A 22,068-nucleotide genomic window follows, 5' to 3' on the forward strand; every position below is an offset into this window, starting at 1 on the left:
AAATTAGTTATGTCTTACAGAAAACAAACTCCTGGTTACCAAAGGGGAAGAAGGGGAGAGGATAAATTAGGAGTTTGGGATTAACTGACACACACTACTATATATAAAATAGGTACACAACAAGGCCCTACTGGATAGCCCAGGGAAACTAAACTCAATCAAAATCTTATAATAAACCATAATGGAAAAGAACCTGAAAATGTATATACATATATATACATGCTGTGCTTAGTTGCTTAGTCATGTCTGACTCTGAGATCCCACGGACTGTAGCCTGCCAGGCTCCTCTGTCCATGGGGATTCTCCAGGCAAGTATACTGCAGTGGGCTTCCATGCCCTTCTCCACGGGATCTTCCCAACCTAGAGATCAAACCCAGGTCTCCTGCACTGCAGGAGGATTCCTTACCATCTAAGCCACTAGGGAAGCCCAAGAATACTAGCGTGAGTAGCCTATCCCTTCTCCAGGGGATCTTCCCGAATGGAACTGGGGTCTCCTGCATTGCAGGCAGATTCTTTACCAGCTAAGCTACCAGGGAAGCCCTATACTGTGTTAGTTTCAAGTTTATAAAATATATATTTTGTTTTATATATATATGTATATATATTAGTCACTTTGCTGTATACTTGAAAGTAACACAATATTTTAAATCAACTATATTTCAATTTAAAAAATTAAGGAAAAGGTGAAATGGCTTGCCTCTTGTCTAAGATAATCTGTAGACAACATACAGACATACTTGACATCAGCATTTAATATCATATGTTAACCAGGCTATGAAACATATTATTGACCTATTTGTAAGAAAATAAAACAACACACAGCTTTCATTATTCTGATAGTTCCTCTGTCACCAAACATTCCAATACAGAAGACTCTCGGCCAGAGGTAGCATACCTCATAAGCCAGACCTCACCACCCATGGAGGCCTCAAAATAGCCCTCCATGGGAGCACAGCTGCCACTCTTCTGATTTCCTGCTCATTCTACTGAATCCATATCTCCCCCAAACTGCACGGTGAGGCGGCAGCAGGTGGGGGGTGCTAATGGAGGTGTAGGCTGCAGAGATGGGGGTCTTCTCTAATAGTCAGCATGGACTCCAGGTCTTCCTTTCAGCTTTGAAAAAACTTTCTTATATTTAATACATCTTTTAAAGATACCTTAAATGCTTTAAGGCAGGATGTAAATTAATATAGTAATTAATGTATCTTTTCACAGGCTTAATAAAAGCATCAAGATGATCTTCATAATGAGATTTTGAGACTTTCAAGGAGTGGTGCATCCTTGACTAGAGTTCCTTACTAGGTACATAGTTTGAATTCATTGTAGACTTGTTTAAAAAATTCCAGTAAAAAGAGACAAGTTCCAGGGAACCCTCAAAGTTTCCTTAGTCAACCCTACAAAATACAAATCAGTATCTTCCTTCCTTCCACTTTCTTTTCTTTATTTCTTTGCTCTTTATTTCTACCCACTTATTCCAAAAACAATTAAGGAAGCTCTAACCTAGAATGAATGAAGACGGAGATGCTGTCCCTTGAAGTCCCCATCTGCTACTTTTTCCAGGTTCATAGAACTCTGATTTTAGGATGAATTATACCACTCCAGTATTCTTGCCTGGAAAATCCTATGGACGGAGGAGCCTGGAGGGCTGCAGTCCCTCGGGTCGCACATGACTGAGCGACTTCACTTTCACTTTTCACTTTCATGCTTTGGAGAAGGAAATGGCAACCCATGCCAGTGTTCTTGCCTGGAGAATCCCAGGGATGGGGGAGCCTGGTGGGCTGCCATCTCAGGGGTTGCACAGAGTCGGACACGACTGAAGCGACCTAGCAGCAGCAGCATACCTTGAAGACAAGGCCCCAGGAGCTCATGCTTCCTAATCCTCCTGCCTTGCTGGACATCTTGGGAAGGCTTCTAAGCAGCCACAATGACACACCAGAGCTAAGTCTAGCTCTCTTTCCAAGACTCAGGGTCTTGGATAGAGACCTTATGCTATGCTAAGTACAATGACAAGAAATGTAACACATGATACCTTCCACTCAAGTGGGTAAATCAAAACAAAAAATAACAACAAATGAATCCCAATGTAAGATGATTTATAGTTGCATGGCAAAATTTCTCAGACAGGAGGGAAATCAAGATGGCACAAATTTGGGCAATCAATCCATGTGAAGGAAGCTGGGAATTCTGAAATATGTATAATAGTGAATATAAAGACACAGGAGCATGGGCATGGCTGGAGAAACAGTTTAACATTTGGGATTGTGAGAGAGAAAGTTGGACAGAACTGGTCAGATCAGATTTGAGTTTATTTTATAGGCAAAAGGTAGTTACTGGGAGTTTGTCATAATGGGGTCACACATATTAGATATTGGGATTACACACACATTGGGATTGGCAGAAGGGATTGGAGACAGATGAAACATTGATTTCTTGTGGTCCCAGATAGAAGTTATGGGACTTCCCTGGTGGACTAGTGGTTAAGACTCTGTGTTTCCACTGCAGGGAGGCACAGGTTCACTCTCTGGTCAGGGAACTAAGATTTCTGCAGGCCATGAGAGGCAGCAAAAAAAATTTTTTTAATAAATAAATAAACCCAGATAGAAGCAGTAAGCAACTGAGCTTGGATGAAAAACAATGATGTTGGAGATAAAGAGACAGATGGAAGGAAAATTGCAAAATATGAGTTGGCATAACTTTTCTCTCTGTTTTGTTTTGTTTTGTTTGCCACTTACTTCTTCTTTCTGATTTTTTACCCTGAAATCTTCAGGCCAACAGTCTTCCTCTATCAGTTTTCTGTCCTCCCTGCACAGGAAGAGATAAATTAGTTTCACATTCTTTTTCTTCTAAATTTGCCAGCTAAAATCAATCGAATCAGAACTGGAGTTCAGACTTCTTTTAAACTATAGAACAGAAACATTATTTGAAATTTTGTTATAAAATAATATTGCAGATTGAAATTTTGTTTAACTAAATTTGAACTATACAATTGATTCTTTTCTCCAAATTATTTAAATTTTAGAAGTGATAAAAATTAGCTCAAATTTTTTAAAAAACGGTGCATCTTTTATTTTTATAAGGTTTAAATATCAAATTTCTGCCAAAACATTCTATAATGAGACTAATTTCTGCATAAATCACAAAGAGTTAATAGTCATGCCTAGTAATGGTAATTAAACTGTTGCACAAATTTTCAACATCAATCAACTTACTGATATGACATCAAAAAGATGTGACATTTTTATTCTCAGAATCTCCCAGAGGCAAAGTTACATTATACTCAAAACCATCAAGGGGCCAGAACACAGTGACTGGTGTACTTTATCCCTGATATGCCACAAAGGCAGATGGAACACATAACCCTCCTTCAAGTTTATCTCAAAATTATATGGCTTTCTTAGAGGCTCTAAACCTGGAGACCTCCCCTCATTCAACAAATTAATGCCCAGCCTAAATAACCAAAGAATGATTCTACAGCACCTTACATAAGTAAAGTATTAGGTCAAGTAAAAAGAATAAAGGGCATACACATGAGACAGGGCTTCTCTGGTGGGTCAGTCAGTAAGGAATACACCTACAATGCAGGCGACTGCCAGCAATGCAAGAGGCCCAGGTTTGTTCCCTGGCTTGGGAAGATCACTGGAGAAGGAAATAGCAACCCTCTCCAGCATGCTGGCCTGGGAAATTCCATCAACAGGGGAGCCTGGCAGGCTGCAGCCCATGAGGTCGCAAGGGTCAGACGTGACTTAGTGACTAAACAACCACCAGCACCATACCTTAGAGAACCTGTTTCCTTCCGAGCATCAGAAAATCTTTACGAATGAAAAACATTATCCAAGTTCACCAATTTCTTTTGTCTTCTGTCACTCGGAGAAAGACAGAGCAGAGTAGGGAAACTTGAAGAAATACACAAGAGATTTTCCTTACTAAGTCTTAAAAAGTAGTTGGTTTTGTGAAAACTGGGGTAAAGGTAAATATGCAACAGAAGAAAGGATGGCTGTTATCAACCAAAATAGTTAGAAATAGAGAAACTAACAGAAAAACTTCAGATGGGAGCATACCACTAAATATTAAAATAGTATGATAAATATGATGATCCTGCCTGTTTGGAGAGAATGCCTCTTCATCCTCTTCCACTTCTGATGTTTTCTTCCATGTGGAGAAAACCCCCATTAAATAACATCATTGGCCTTTGTCTTCCTCATAACTTACTATTCCAAAGGAAGATGGAATGATTTTTCTGATTATTGAGTTGGCAGCTAGAAATGGTAATGTGTAACTCTTTTCCTTTGTGGTTTTTTCCTACTTATGAGCTTCCCACAAGGATCACATTTCTGATCTGTTTCTCCATGCTATAACTGTTACAGCATGTTTTTCATGGGGAAAAAAAATTGTCCATACTGACTTATTCTGATGGGGAAGAATGAAGAAGCACCGTCTCCAAACAGGCAGGATTTGTATAATTCTCAACCTTTCCCCAAAGCTACCACGACACCTGAATGCAAGTGCTTAATAAAGTTTAAATGAATTAATAGATAGATGTTCCATGGTGCATCTGTTCTTTAAATGTGGCTCTAAATGGAAAATAGTAAAATTTAATGATTGTAATAGCCAGAGTGGGCTTCCCTGTCAGCTCTGCAGTAAAGAATCTACCTGCAATGAAGGAGATACAGGTTTGATCCCTAATCTGAGAAGATTTTCGCTGGAGAAGGAAACGACAACCTACTCTAGTGTTTTTGTCTGAGAAATTGCATGGATAGAGGAGCCTGGCAGGCTATATAGTTCATGAAGTCACTAAAGAGTCAGACATGATTTAGCAACTAAACAACAACAATAGACAGAGTAGTAATTATTTGATCTCAATACTATACAGGAAATAACAGTTGATGCAATCTATCTCTTACAACTGAACTATACACTTAGTTGGGCAAAACATACACTCAATGTCTTATTCATCTAGGGGCTGACTAGCCAGAGTAAAAACATAGAACCCAAAAAGATACATAAAGTCATCGCTTGGGGGGAAACAGGCGAGATCAGACTCATCTTAGGAGATTTTGAGCAAGTTCTAATATCTTGTCAAACCAAGCAGATAGAAAGATAACTAACATAAATCGCCATGCATGTGGGGCTTCTATTCAGTTACCACTACCCCCTTCCTGCAGGGCACACTACAGGGCTCCTGGGATACCAGTGTGAACAGGACAGAAGTGACCCTGCCCCCTGCCCTCCCTGGCCACCGTGTATTCAGGGCTTTGTGGAATCCTTGCTTTTCACCAGAAGGCATGAAATGTATTTTATTCTGTGTATGGAAGGTTGCCATCTGAAAAGCCATTGATGTCATATACCATATTCATAGAATTAAAGGGGGGAGGGAACACATGGTCATCACAATGGATGCAGAAAAGACTTGGTAAATCTAATACTCATTCATAATAAAAACTCTCAATAATCTAGAAATCGAAGGGGAGCTTCCTCAAGCTGAAAAAGGCCTTCTGCGAAAAAATCAGAGCTAACGTCATACTTATAGGTGAAAAACTGAATGTTTTCCCCTATGACCAGGATTCAGACAAACTTTATTACTAACAGTCCCAAACTGGAAACAACCCTAATGTCCATCAAGACCTGAAGGGCTAAACAAACAGTAGTGTACTCATACAATGTAAGACTATACAACAATGAACAAAGGCAAGCACACTGCTACATGCAACACCATGAAAGAATCTCAAAATCTTTACCTTCTATGTTAGCAATGGTGGAATGAGCCTATTAAAACCTCTCTCACCCAAAGAATACAGCTAACCATCTTAGAATACAAACAGCAACTATGAAGGACTCTTAAGATGCAAAGAACAACAGAGAGCTTAGAGACGGAAGTAAAAGTCTGAAGAAAGAGAAGCACAGTAATAAGTGTTCTGATCATTTTCCTTTTACTTTCTCTCTTACAATGAATGGTTCAAAGGTCCTAAAACTGTACAATAGACACAGACAACAAAGGCTCCTGAAAGACTCTGCTTTTGCTGGTCAGTAGATTGGGGAACGGGACACTTTTGGAGCCAGTGTGTAGGGTAAAGAAGACAGTGCCTATTTTTCATTTTTTCTTTTCTTCTTCAAATCTGTTTTCTTTTCTGGTATTTCCCAGAGGCCAACCCCCGTCATGGAGTTGCAATGTAGCAGCAGCAACAACAGAAGAACCTAAAACTCCATGAGAAAACCTACATAGTTGGCCAGAAGGACCAAGAGAAAGGACCCACGTGAATTGGAGAATGTGGGGGGGAATTTCTGGAATTGAAAGAATTCTGATGAATGAGTCAAAGGCAATCCAGATCTTGCTAGTCAATCTGTGCATGTGCAGAACAGATCCGAAAAAGCAGAGCAAAAGATCGGAAAACTGAACTGCAATATTAGGCACGCTTGGAGTCCTAGACTAACGCCTGACAGATGTCTGTGCAGACCAGGCTGAGAACAGTGTGACAGGAACTTTGAGAGCTAAATTACTCTATGAAACACTTCCTGCGTTCCAGACTAAGCTCTGAGTAGCTCAGCATGGGACAGACTCAAACAATATAACAGAAGGTTTGAAAACTGAACACACATTGAGACCACTGTCCACAAATGAAGAGAAAGAACTTGCTGCTGCTGCTGCTGCTAAGTCGCTTCAGTCGTGTCTGACTCTGTGCAACCCCATAGACAGCAGCCCACCAGGCTCCCCCGTCCCTGGGATTCTCCAGGAAAGAACACTAGAGTGGGTTGCCATTTCCTTCTCCAGTGCGTGAAAGTGAAGTGAAGGAGAAGTCGCTCAGTCATGTCTGACTCTTCGAGACCCCATGGACTGCAGCCTACCAGGCTCCTCTGTCCATGGGATTTTCCAGGCAAGAGTGCTGGAGTCAGACCCTAAATGGTCTGGTTGCCTCCTAATGCAAGAGATCTACAGTCTCCAGACGATCTTAGCCAACCAAAATCTCAACAACATAATATTCAAAATGCCCAGGGTACAACCTAAAATTACCTGTCATTCAAAGAACCATGAAACCATGACCAGCTCTCAAGGGAAAAGAAACTTAACAGATGCCAACACCAAGATAATTAATACACTGTGTTAGAATGACCAGACAAGCACTAAAACAGCTATGACAACCAAGCTCATTGTGGGAATGGTAAACTATTGAAATGAATGGGGAAATAGAGGCTTTCTTCAGAGAAATACAAGTGAAAATAGCAAATAGAAATCTGAGAGAATAAAAACCACAATATCTGAAATAAAATTTTACTGGATGGGCTCAATAGTCAAAAGAATAACCGAAAGCAAAAAAAAAAAAAGATTGATCTGCTCTAAAGAAAAGCTAAAGAATGGTCTTAAAGTTGAAGGAAAATGATTCCCCAGAGAAACATGAAACTTTGGGGATGAAAGAAGAGCAACAAGGCATGGAAAATATCTGAGTAAATATATGTTTTTATCCTCCTAATATTTTAAATATGTATGAGTGTTAAAAACAAGATTTATAACACTGGTTGGGTTTTTTAAAGTTCAAATATTTCAATGCGTTCATCATAAGTAGGAAGGGCTAAAGAACATAAATGATTTTTTTAAATTCTACATTTTACTATAAGTGGTAAAATGTTATTCTTACTAGACTGTGAAATGTTAGTTGTGATTAAAATAAATCATAAAGCAACTCAATAAACAGAATATTTAGCCAGAAATCTAAAAGGTTAAAGAAAATAGAATATAGAAAATATTCAAATAAGCCAAAAGAATGCAAGAGAGGGAGAAAAAGAAACATGAAACAATGTAGGAACACAGAACACAAATAATAAATGTTAACCCTAAATGTGAATTTAGCAATAATTACACAAGACGTAAAAGGTAGAAACATACCATTTAAAAGACAGACATTGTCAGGTTAGATAAAAAACATAAGACCCAATTATACTTTGACTACAAAAAGTATAATTGTAATTATATTTAGAGGCTAAAATACAGAAAAAATTAGATATCATACAAACTAATCCATGTATTCATATCAGACCACATTCACTTCAGAGCAAAGTGAAACATTTACCAAGAATAAAGGAATAAAGAGAATAATGATAGAATTGTCAACTCATCTTGAGAACATACAATTTTATACATGTATGCACAAAACAATACAGCTTCCAAACACATGAAGTAAAAACTGACCAACATGGTAAAAGAAGAAAGAAAAATCCACAATTATAGCTAGAATTGCTTTTTAGCCTCTTGGCTAAGATCAAGCGTAGTACAGTTAGAGAATTTCAGCTAAGTCACTTCAGTTGTACTCAACTCTTTGAGACCCCATGGACTGTAGCCCACTGGGCTCCTCTGTCCATGGGATTCTCCAGGCAAGAACGCTGGAGTGGGCTGCCATGCCCTCCTCTGGGGATCTTCCCGATGCAGGGATCAAACCTCAGTCCCTCAGGTCTTCCACATGGGCAAGCAGGTTTTTTACCATAGTGCCACCAGGGAAGCCCCGTTGGAGACATTAATGCTCTCTATAATTGTTCGAACAAGCAGACCCACAGTCAGCAAGGTTATAAAACACCTGAACAACTCTCTCAGTCAACTCGACCCATTTTATATTTACAGAATTCCATCCAAAGACAGCATAATTCACCTTGGTTTCCACTGGAACTGGATACTCAACAACATTAATTACATTCTGGCACCACAGAAAAAGCAAACAACAAAAAATAAAACCTTAACAAATTTGGAAAAGTTGAAATGATACAAAATATGTTTTCTGAATGGAAACAATTAAACTAAATATCAAAAATGCTGCTGCTGCTAAGTCACTTCAGTCGTGTCTGTGTCCAACCCTGTGTGACCCCATAGAGGGCAGCCCACCAGGCTCCCCCGTCCCTGGGGTTCTCCAGGCAAGAACACTGGAGTGGGGTGCCATTTCCTTCTCCAGTGCATGAAAGTGAAAAGTGAAAGTGAAGTCGCTCAGTTGTGTCTGACTCTTCGCGACCCCATGGACTGCAGCCCACCGGCCTTCTCCGTCCATGGTATTTTCCCAGGCAAGAGTACCGGAGTGGGGTGCCATTGCCTTGTTTATAAAATGTCCCACATATCTTGAAATTTTAAAACACATTTTAAATAACTAACATATAAAAGCAAAAGCCTCAAAAGAGTTAGAAAGCTTTTGAAGTGAATAAAAGTCTAAAAAAATACATCACAATTCGTGGGATACAGCTAAAACAATGCTCTGAGAAAACGCTTACAGTATTAAATACTCACATGAGAGATATCAGGTCTCAAAAAACAATCTCACTTTACACCCAAACTAGCAAAATAAGAAAAAAAAATAAACACAATAAGCAGAATCCAAAACTTTGGCCACCTAATGCTGGGAAAGATTGAGGGCAGGAGGAGAAGGAGGCGACAGGGATTGAGATGGTTGGATGGCATCACTAACTCAATGGACATGAGTTTGAGCAAACCCCGGAAGACAGTGAAGGACAGAGAAGCCTGGTGTGCTGAAGTCCATGGAGTCGGACATGACATAGAGACTGAGCAACAATTACACTAACTCTGTTGCAACATGAGTCTTCCCGTATTGATATGAAGTATATTAATAGTTTTTACCTCATAGACTTATTGGTACTATCCTGTGGTCATTATTGACAGATATACAGAAAACAGTGTAAGTTCATTGTAAGGATAACAATTTACTTTGAAACAGGAAAACCGATTGTGCCAGGGTGAGAAGTTTTCAAGATAATCAAGCACCCACAAAAGTGAGAGTCCCAGTATCTTAATAAGTCTTCAAGTATTCAAAACAAAACTGTAAACCTAATAAAATATTTTAGCTGTTTTATACTTGTCATGATTCAAATTAAAAAAAAATCTGAGTCTAAAACTTTATTTTATCCAGGCCCAAGAAGGTGGAAAAGAAATACAGATTTCATTATGAAATGCTGCTTTTGTGGTTTTTTTCTACATTGATGATTTTCCAAAGTGTAATCTCTCAGGATGACCTGCTTTAACTTTATGGCCATCCAGAGGCATAAGAATCTATCAGATTTTTAAAACCTGCCTTTATTAAAATATACCCTATTTAAAACAAATCCCACTCTCCCTAAGGAATTACAACCCTGAGTTTTAATCTTCATAGTGGAGATTCCTATTTAACAATTCAGCAAAAACATTCCATAACTAGACTGTTTTTAAGAAATGATTAAAAATGGCAACTTCATTATTAAATTTCAACTCAGTCTTCTATATTTCTTTTTGTTATATGTTCTTCTAATTTCTTTTTTATTGAAATATGGTTGGCATACAATATTGTGTTAGCATCACGTGTGCTAGTGTTTTGACATTTGCATACATTATGCAATGATCACCAGGAAAATCTAATAATCATTTGTCCCCATACAAAGTTATTATAATATTATTGACAGCATTCCTTATGCTATATATTACATCCTTGGGGGTCTTCCCAGGTGGCTCAGTAGCAAAGAATTCTGCCACGAAGGAGACCTAAGTTCGATCCCTGGGTTGGGAAGATCCCCTGGAGAAGGAAATGGCAAGCCACTCCAGTATTCTTGCCTGGGAAATCCTATGGATAGAAGAACCTGGCAGGCTATAGTCCATGGGGTCACAAAAGAGTTGGACATGACTGAGAGACTAAACAGCAAGTAAAACTGGTTGTTAGAACCAATCATGTGATTAGAAGGTTGGAAAGGGTGGAGGAAAGGAACTAGAATTTGGATCAATCACCAAATGACCGATGATTAAAACAATTATATCTATGTAAGTGTGCATGCTTAGTTGGGTCCATCTTTATGAGACCCCAGGGACTGTGTAGCCCACCAGGCTCCTCCGTCCATGAAATTCTCCAGGTAAGATCACCGGGGTAGGTAACCATTCCCTTCTCCAGAGCATCTTCCTGACCCAGGGATCAAACCCAAGTCTCCCAACACTGCAGGTAGGTTCTTTACCATATGAGTGACTAAATAAAAACAAAGAGGATAGGGTTTGGAGAGCTTCCAGGTTGGTAAGCCCATGGAGACTAAGGGAGAATAACACCCTAAAAAAGAGCAGAGAAGTCCCACGCCCTTTCCCCACGCCTTGCCAAATACATCTGTTCCATCTGGCTGTTCCTGAAACAACCAGTCATCTACTAAGTAAAATGTTTCTCTGAGTTCTGTGAGCCACTCTAGCAATTAATAAAAGGAAGGTTCTCTGACTTACAGCCATTTTGTCAGAAGTACAAAAACAACCTGGACTTGCCTCTGGCATCTGAAGTCCAAAGAGGAAGTTGGAGAGATGGTCATACTGCATGGAGTAAGTCAGAGAGAGAAAGACAAGTATCATGCGATATCACTTATAGGTGGAATCTACTTACAAAAGGAAATAGGATCACAGATGTAGAAAACAAACCTGTGGTTAGCAAGGAGGAGTTGGGGGAAAGGATAAATGAGGAGACTGGAATTGATATATATGCACCTCTACATATAAAACAGATAACTACAAAAGACCTACTGTACAGCACAGGGAACTCTACTCAATACCCTGTAACGGTCTATTTGGGAAAAGAATCTAAAAAGGAGTGGATATGTGGATATGTATAACTGAATCACTTTGCTGTACCCCTGAAACTAACACAACATTGTGAATCAACTGTACTTCAATAAAAATTTAAAAATAAACAAACACATTGTTTAAAGTTTAAAAAAAAAATGGAAAAGCAAATATAATGCATGCAAGATTAATAAAAATTCCCCTACTACTTTTTAAGCCTAAAAAATCCATTGTATGCTAATAAGGAGAATTAAAAATAGAGCAATAAAACAAAAGGGATTATTGCAACTCCTAATTTGTAATTGGTTGGTAAGAAGCAGAAGTAATGACGTGCATTTGCAACTGATGTTGGAAGTGGGTGTGGGGGACTGAGCCCTTCGCTTGTGGCATCTGATGCTAATTCCCAGTAGATAATGTCAGAGTTGCTTGATGGTGTGGGGGGAAGACACTGGGACTAGGTCCAGAACCCAAATGGTTGGTGAGTTCCCCAGGGAAAAGAGTACAGAATGAGAGGAGAATGTGGCCAAGGAAAACAGAACAACAGATAAAGAATGGATAGGAGGCTTCTGAATGGGAGAAAATAATAGCAAATGAAGCAACTGACAAACAACTAATCTCAAAAATATACAAGCAACTTCTGCAGCTCAACTCCAGAAAAATAAACGACCCTATCAAAAAATGGGCCAAAGAACTAAATAGACATTTCTCCAAAGAAGACATACGGATGGCTAACAAACACATGAAAAGATGCTCAACATCACTCATTATTAGAGAAATGCAAATCAAAACCACAATGAGGTACCACTTCACACCAGTCAGAATGGCTGCGATCCCAAAATCTGCAAGCAATAAATGCTGGAGAGGGTGTGGAGAAAAGGGAACCCTCCTACACTGTTGGTGGGAATGCAAACTAGTACAGCCACTATGGAGAACAGTGTGGAGATTCCTTAAAAAATTGCAAATAGAACTCCCTTATGACCCAGCAATCCCACTTCTGGGCATACACACGGAGGAAACCAGAATTGAAAGAGACACATGTACCCCAATGTTCATCGCAGCACTGTTTATAATAGCCAGGACATGGAAACAACCTAGATGTCCATCAGCAGATGAATGGATAAGAAAGCTGTGGTACATATACACAATGGAGTATTACTCAGCGGTTAAAAAGAATTCATTTGAATCAGTTCTGATGAGATGGATGAAACTGGAGCCGATTATACAGAGTGAAGTAAGCCAGAAAGAAAAACACCAATACAGTATACTAACACATATATATGGAATTTAGGAAGATGGCAATGATGACCCTGTATGCAAGACAGGGAAAGAGACACAGATGTGTATAACGGACTTTTGGACTCAGAGGGAGAGGGAGAGGGTGGGATGATTTGGGAGAATGACATTCTAACATGTATACTATCATGTGAATTGAATCGCCAGTCTATGTCTGACGCAGGATGCAGCATGCTTGGGGCTGGTGCATGGGGATGACCCAGAAAGATGTTATGGGGAGGGAGGTGGGAGGGGGGTTCATGTTTGGGAATGCATGTAAGAATTAAAGATTTTAAAATTTAAAAAATAAAAAACTAAAAAAAAAAAAATTCAGCATTCAAAAAAAAAAAAAAAAAAAAGAATGGATAGGAGGGCTGATGAAGTATATTAGCAATAATGCCTAGAGAGGGGGGAGAAATGGGACTCTGGAAATGAAAGGGGAAAGATTTTAAGAAGAAAGTCATCAACAGTATCAAGTACAGCAAAGTCCAGAAGATAAAGATTGAGAAGGTGTCCATTTAAGTTTAGCAACTAAGCAATCATTCCCAAGAGCAGATTTAATGGGATATTGGAAAAGGGAGACTTATAGAAATAAATAAAGAAATGAAAGTAGGATCATGAAACAGAGATTGAGTTAAAGTTACTCTTCCAAAATCTGGAAGAGTTTGAGAAAGTAAAGACACAGATATAGTTAGAGGATGAGAAAGTAAAGACATAGATATAGTTAGAGGATGATAAAGAGTTAGAAATATTTTTCAAGTATTTGTAGCAGCTTTATTAATAATTGCCAAAAACAGGAAGTGGCCAAGATGTCCCTCAAAAGAAGAGTGACTAAACAAGCTGAGGAAAACCTATACAATGTAATTTTTTAAAGTATACTTGATTTACAAAATTATGTTGGTTTCAGGTTTACAAAACGGTGATTCAATGTTTTTTATAAAATATACCCCATTTAAAGTTGCAAAACATTGAGCATATTCTCTTGTGCTGTATAATATATCCTTGTAGCTTATTTATTTTATACATAGTAGTTTGTACCTCTTAATTCCCACCCCTATTTTGCTCCTTTCCCCTGCCCTCTATCAGTTCATTTCAGTTCAGTTGCTCAGTCATGTCCAGCTCTTTGTGACCCCATGAACTGCAGCACGCCAGGCTTCCCTGTCCATCACCAACTCCTAGAGCTTGCTCAAACTCATGTCCATTGAGTCGGTGATGCCATCCAACCATCTCATCCTCTGTCATCCCCTTCTCCTCCTGCCTTCAATCTGTCTCTGCATCAGGGTCTTTTCAAATGAGTCAGTTCTTCTCATCAGATGGCCAAAGTATTGGAGCTTCAGCTTTAGCATTAGTCCTTCCAGTGAATATTCAGGACTGATTTCCTTTAGGATTCATTGGTTTGGTCTCCTTGCTGTCCAAGGGACTCTCAAGAGTGTTCCCTCTATACACAAACCTCTAGTTTGTTCTCTGTATCTGTGAGTCTGTTTTTGTTTGCTCATATGCATCCATTTCTTAGATCACACACATAAGTGATAACATAAGAGTTTTGTCTTTCTCTGCCTGGCTCATTTCACCAAGCATAATACCTTCCAGGTCCACCCATGTTGTTGCAAATGGCATTCCTTCATTCTTTTTATGGATGAGTAGTATTCCATTGTATATATGCATACCTCCTCATCTTTATCCATTCATCTATTGATGAGCACTTAGGTTGCATCCATATATTGGCTATTATAAATAATGCTGCTATGAACATTGCGTGCATATAGCTTTTCTACTCAAGTGTTTTCATTTTACCCTGACATATACCCAGGAGTGGAATTGCTGGATCCTATGGTAGTTCTATTTTTAAATTTTTGAGGAACTTCCATCTGCCTTCCATAGTGGCTGTACCAGTTTACAGACCCATCAACAGTGCACTTGGATTGCCTGTCCTCCACATCTCTTGTCTTTCTGATGATGACCATTCTGACAGAGGACTTCCCTAGTGGCTCAGAGGGTAAAGAATCTGCCTGTAATGCAGGAGACCCAGGTTTGATCCCTTGGTTAGGAAGATCCCCTGGAGAAGGGAATGGCAACCCACTCTAGTATTCTTGCCTGGAGAATTCCATGGACAGAAGAGCCTGGAGAGCTACAGTCCATGAGGTCACAAAGAGTTGGACACGACTGAATGACTAACACACACAGATACACACACATTCTGACAGATGTGAACTGCTATCTCATTGTGGGGTCTTTTTAATTAATTTATTTTTTAATTGAAGGATAATTGCTTTACAGAATTTTGTTGTTTTCAGCAAAACATCAACATGAATCAGCCATAGGTATACACATGTAGTTTTGCTTTCAAGTATCCGCCTGATGGTTAGCAATGTTGAGCACCTTTTCGTGTGCCCACTGATCATCCGCAATGTCTTCTGGAAAGCCAGGAATTTTTAAATTACTTTTTAATGGAATACATTTATGAGTACAAAGAGGAAACCATTTGCTAGGGAACATTTTCCTGACGATTTCTGTCCATGTAACAGACTGCAATTCATGAATATTTATTCACTTCTACACTGAAAAGACACACAGAGCCTGTGACACAACACACAGATGGGGTGACGTGAACCCAGCATCTCACAGGAGCCCACAGTGCCCACTCACTGGGCAAATGTCACCCAGCACCTCCCCTCCCCAGGGCAGGGGGAGGAGGCATGTCTTATACACGGAAACCTGAAGATAAACCCTAACACTGCTGGGGGGAAATGGGAATCTAAAGAAACAACTGTCATCCAGAATCCTTTTGGAAACGTCGTTAGATGAGCCCTTTCCCAGCCACAAGGTGCATCTATCAGGGAGGGGTGTCTGTCTTGATTTAGAATGGCTTCTCACAGGTACCCCCAAAGCCCCTTCCTGAGCCATGGTACCTACAAGCATGCTGTTGGAGCAGCAGGTCGTCCAGATGGCCCCACACAGCCCTGTGGGCTTCTTCCCATCACAGATCCGTTTCTGTCTCTGACTTTCCATCTGGCAAATGTCCAAATCCCAGTTTTTCCCAGGATTCTTGTGCCATCCGCTGCCTCTCCATCCTGCACTTAAATAATCTTGTGATTGCTGTACAAAGAAGTTTCAGAATTGTTTTCCCGGAGACACTTCACAAATTTCTCTCGGAATATTTTACATTCACCAAAGTGATCAAGCAGGAAGCGGCCCTTACCTGGGGGCCACGGCTGGAAGTTCCCGGATCCGAAGTTCATGGCCATTAACGTGACAGCAGCGCCCGGAGTCCAAGAATTTATTGCTAAATAGGAGAGACTGCACGCTAGTAAAGTAATGCTCTATTTCTGCATTATTGACTATGCCAAAGCCTTTGACTGTGTGGATCACAATAAACTGTGGAAAATTCTGAAAGAGATGGGAATACCAGACCATCTGATCTGCCTCTTGAAAAACCTATATGCAGGTCAGGAAGCAACAGTTAGAACTGGACATGGAACAACAGACTGGTTCCAAATAGGAAAAGGAGTATGTCAAGGCTGTATATTGTCACCCTGCTTATTTAACTTATATGCAGGATACATTATGAGAAACGCTGGGCTGGAAGAAGCACAAGCTGGAATCAAGATTGCTGGGAGAAATATTAATAACCTCAGATATGCAGATGACACCACCCTTATGGCAGAGAGTGAAGAGGAACTCAAAAGCCTCTTGATGAAAGTGAAAGAGGAGAGTGAAAAAGTTGGCTTAAAGCTCAACATTCAGAAAACGAAGATCATGGCATCCTGTCCCATCACTTCATGGGAAATAGATGGGGAAACAGTGGAAACAGTGTCAGACTTTATGTTTTGGGCTCCAAAATCACTGCAGATGGTGACTGCAGCCTTGAAATTAAAAGACGCTTACTCCTTGGAAGGAAAGTTATGACCAGACTAGACAGCATATTCAAAAGCAGAGACATTGCTTTGCCAACAAAGGTCCGTCTAGTCAAGGCTTTGGTTTTTCCAGTAGTCATGTATGGATGTGAGAGTTGGACTGTGAAGAAAGCTGAGCACTGAAGAATTGATGCTTTTGAACTGTGGTGTTGGAGAAGACTCTTGAGAGTCCCTTGGACTGCAAGGAGATCCAACCAGTCCATTTTAAAGGAGATCAGTCCTGGGTGTTCTTTGGAAGGTATGAATCTAAAGCTGAAACTCCAGTACTTCGGCCACCTCATGCGAAGAGTTGCCTCATTGGGAAATACTCTGATGCTGGGAGGGATTGGGGGCAGCAGGAGAAGGGGACGACAGAGGATGAGATGGCTGGATGGCATCACCGACTCGATGGACGTGAGTCTGAGTGAACTCCAAGAGTTGGTGATGGACAGTGAGGCCTGGTGTGCTGCAATTCACGGGGTCACAAAGAGTCGGACACGACTGAGCGACTGAACGAACTGAGGAGAGACTGAGTGTGTTGGCTAAGGACCATCAGGGATGTATTGAGAGACTGCCTAGGGAAGAGATGAATGGTGGAATGCGATCTCTGAGAAAGTTAGAGGCAGGAGGTGCAAAGGAGGACCAGAATAGTGGTATACTGTGTAGGAATATTTGCCCATTGAGACGTCAGAATGGAGGAGGGAGAGGAGAGAAAACCAAAACTGTGATGATGAGTTCCCTGACCACTGCTAATTTTTCTGAGTAGGAGATGAACTTAGAATAGTTGAGGACAGAGGATAGTCAGAGGTCTTAGCGTGAATGAGAGTTGACAAAGATAATACGGTGAATGGAAATAGAAACACATGGAAAGACTGACTGACAACTTTGAAAATCAAGCTGTGATCAGAGACCGGGAATTTGTAGTTGTCTTAATTCACATTATTTCTCGTTGCTTGACTTTACTCTGGTGGTGCTCAGAAACCTAGAAGAAATTGCAAATAAGGTGAGGTATAAAGGCTTGGGGTGCAAAGCTCTTCTTGACAGGACAAGAGGACAATAATGATTAAAGTATCAGTGAACTATCAGCATCAATATATCTTTTTCCATAAATTCCCCATAAGTAACATTTTCCTGGAATAGTAACACTGACATGTTCCCTACCCGCTTTTTCAGCATACCTGAAATGCCAGATACCTTCTAAACAAGAACTACATTAGGAAATGTAATTGACACAAATGAAAGATTTAACATTAACTCTGAGTAGGCACACCCAGTGAACAGATCCCCTTCCCCGTTTCATATAAAAATATATAGACAGTTCAGGTGGTGTATGAGTCTTGACGATAGCCATCTGTGGTATTCGAAAAGGTTCCAAAAAGAAAGAGAATGCGTTTGATGCCTTTGCAGAAATATTAAGTCTAGGATGATAGGGAGCTGGATTCTCAAGGCCACCCCTCATGACAGAAGAGCAGCATGTTGATGGATTGAACGTCCCAAGCCCTTCTAAGGAGGCCAGTCCTGGGCTTAACGACCCTAGGCTCACTATCAGCAATAGGACTAATTGGTTCCCAAATCTCTACCCTCATTTCTCTATGTATCCTCAATCAAAAGTGACAGATGATAACATCTGTTGACCTGAAACAAATAGACCGCCAGATATTTTTTCTAGCAAAGGTGGGTTTATTCAAGATCAGCAGAAAACTGCTGTTCAGTATCTGTGATCAAGAAGACCCACATGAAAGTTACTGAACAGCTAGGGAAAGCGAACTCTTATACAGAAGGAAAGGAAGTTGGGAGGGTTGCAGTAAGCAGAGAGTCCACGGCTCTTCACTGGCTGAGTCCTTACCAGGAAAGAAGAGGAGTCTTTCTTCTGCCTGCTGGGCTCTGCTACGGTTTCAGAGCACGACAGCTCCCTCTTCCAGGCTCCTGGACTGTATTTAATTGAGGTTTCTGTGTACGAATGTTTAACACATCCTACTTTAAAAAGGATCTAAGGAGAGGAATAGAAATTATTTCTTTCAAGACCTCTCACTCTCTGAACTACTACTAAATACTGAACTACCCCAGTATTTAGTCTGTCCATGATGGAGAGAGAGCAGCTTCATTGGGTCTATTCTGCCACTTCTTTTCTATCTCACAAGTAGCAGTAGCCTTCCTTAGGGATCTACTCTTTGGATAATTTATGACTGCCAAGAAGTTCCACTTTCCTTTCAGTTAGAATGTTAAGCCCATCTTCCAGGCATTTAGACACACCCAAGACAATGTGATCTAAAGAATCCCTGTTGATGTATGTCTGTCCCCAACTGTGTGTGGGTGAAGGCTTTTTGCTATGAGATTTAGAATTCAGAAGACTTTGACTGATACTCAAAGTACAGGTTCCTCTTTAATAAAAATAATAGGGGATGAATCACATTAATCTTAAGAGTCCTATGTTCATTCCATTCATTTTACTTGTTCTTACTCACTTTTTCTTTCTAAATAATCAGAACCGAAAAAAAGATCTGCTGAGCCTGAATGAATTTTTACTCTCTCCCAAATGCTGGATGATTTATTTTTGGCTTTGCCAACTTCTCTGTGTCAACAGGCTTGAATCCTAGGCCATAAGAAAATCGCTAATCTAAATAAAATGCCACAGGAGGCACCACTGATTCAAGACCTTATGCCTCAGAAAATTTGCTTATAATTCAGCATCACCTCAATGATCCAGGTTGTTTAGAGAGGATGGACAACCAGAAGGAAGTAATGAGAAATCAGACTGTGAGAATTTTGTTAAGAAATGCAACTATTTGCTTTTGAGGGTATAGAATAATTTAGAACACATACCAAGCATTTGCGTTCTGAATAAGCAACCCACATTATTTTTACAGACATTAAAGTGTTTGAAAATCATTGATAGAAATCCTGAGACAAGACTATATCTGTCCCTATCTACACATTTAAGGCAAAGACCTTTGAAAGCCCTTTGTCTCATCTTCCGGGAGACTTTAAGGTATAACAGCTTAGGTATATTAGGGAGCAAGTAATAGTTCTTCCATCTTTTATCACATATTCGATAAAGAAAAGAGGACAGGATGATGGCCCCAGAGAGAGGGCAGGAACTTTCATATGCAAGTAGAAAGGAGCTGAGTCAAGTTATTTGCCTTTCATGGTTTTCTTGAGAGCTTTGCTGATCCATATTCCTCTGGTGTGGTGTTGAATAGGAACAGTGACAGCATTTAACCTTGATTTGCTCTGCATCTTAGAAAGAGAAAACTGTAATGTCCTTTATCGGCAGAGGTCATTTCTTCCTGTTGCTAGGTTAATGAAGGTTGTTTTTGTTTTTAATGTGGACTATTTTTTAAGTCTGTATTGAATTTGTTACAATGTTACTTCTGTTTTCCCTTTTGGTTTTCGGCCCCAAGGCATGTGGGATCTTAGCTTCCCTACCAGGGATTGAACCTGTACCCAGTGCATTAGAAGGTGAAGTCCTAAACACTGAAGAGCCAGGGAAGGCCCTGAGGGTTTTTAAAATGCATGCATGTTGAATTACATCAAATATTTATCTGACATTTGCTGAGATGATCATATGGGTTTTCTTCCCTAGTCTCTGTGGTGACTTTGTAATGTGTCAACACGGCCAGGTTGAACTATGTTTCCCAGAGGTATATTCTCTAGGTTCCTAGTTAGGGTGAGACACAAAGGAAATATTTTTGCATGACCTTAGGAAGGTGGAAGTGAAACAGCAGTCATTTTGTTTCTTTGCTTGGGAGGTTAGGATGGATGCTTTGTCCTCATGAACTTTGCTTGTCTATAGGCTCACTTCATTGGCATGACATAAAGCCAGGCCCTCCACTCTGCATTTTCACCTGACTCCTCCTTCGGCTTCTCTGACTCCTGAGCCAGATGTGTGTTTAACTCCATGACAAAAAAATGCCAGCTGCTGCTCCTGCAGGACACCCACATTAGAAGGCCAACATGGGTTCCAGGTCACCCTCTCAAGATCTAGCTCCTGCTGTGGGGTTCCAGGTTCTCCTGGCTCCTCCTTGCTTTATAAACACCTCTCCTTACTGATATTTATCTGTGGCCTGCCCTGAAGATTTCAAATTCCAGCACCAGACAAAAGCAAAAGTCTTAGAGCTATGATTTAATCAGCTCCCACAACTATGTAAAGTCAAACTTATATATAACGTGTTTCTTTGCTGTAACTCTGATACAGAATTTGGTGCCAAGAGTGGTACAAAAGGAACAGAATCTTAAGGATGAGCTCTATGGATTGGTTCACTTTTCCTAGGCTTTCTGGAATTGGTTACCTAATCTGGTCATATGTAAAAACATTGATGACCCCATTTCCAGTGCTGAAGAGGACACTGATAGTCTATGGCATACTACAGCAAAACATTTACTCAAATGATCATCTGTTGACACCTGCCTGTTAGAAGGCAAGACTCTGGATGACCAGTTATTTGCTGTCATACACATTAGCAAAAATAAGGAGTATATTTAAGGAATGAAAATGAGGACCTCGGGGCTTTAAATTCCTAGTTTACCTTAGGGACCTAAAAACACCTATGTTTGCCCTAAAAGAAGCTCCTATATCCTAAAGTCTAACCCCTATAAAAATCTTAGTCTAAGGCCAAGTTTTCTAAAAAGTGAAAACCCAATGTGTAATTGGTACCTGGATAACATAACAGAAGCTGAATGTTATTGATGCCACGTGGCCTCTTTTGTTAAAATTAGGGTATTAACTGGAGGGAATGGGACACTGAAAATTGGGATGGGAACTTATGGGCAGATAGCGATCAAGCTGCATACCTTGAACCATGAAACTCTAAAATCTGGGGATCCTTCTTCGCCATTAGACTTTCCATTCCTGCCTGAAAATCTCTTCTTGACTGAGGGAACTACTACCCTCCTCTGAGACCGCTGTCTTACACAGCACTGCGGATCCTCCTCACAACCTACTCCTGCTACTTTTCTTGGCTTCTAGATTCACACACGAGGAGATCCCAAAGAAGAAGATTCAAAGTATGGGTCATGTAGAGATGAAACACATACCAAAAAACCGTATGATTTTTCCAATCTTCTAATTAATAGAAGCTTGAGGAATGTGTTTGATAATGTATTTTAAGAGTGCGGATCGGGGTATACAGAATACCAAGATGGATGAGCTGAACTGACTGATGTAAGCTCACTAAGCAAAGATTCTATATGCACTTAGTTGGACTGTGCACAAGACAGATGGATCTTAGGCAGTAACAGGAGATTATCATAAACATTATCAAGCAATCACAGCTGCTGTTACAAATGTGGTTTCATTGCTGGAGCAAATCAACACATTCCCTGGTACCCGCTATACAACTATTGATTTGGTAAATGTTCTAT

The sequence above is a fragment of the Ovis canadensis genome, chromosome 17, assembly GCF_042477335.2.
Source record: "Ovis canadensis isolate MfBH-ARS-UI-01 breed Bighorn chromosome 17, ARS-UI_OviCan_v2, whole genome shotgun sequence".
NCBI classification, from domain to species: Eukaryota; Metazoa; Chordata; class Mammalia; order Artiodactyla; family Bovidae; genus Ovis; species Ovis canadensis.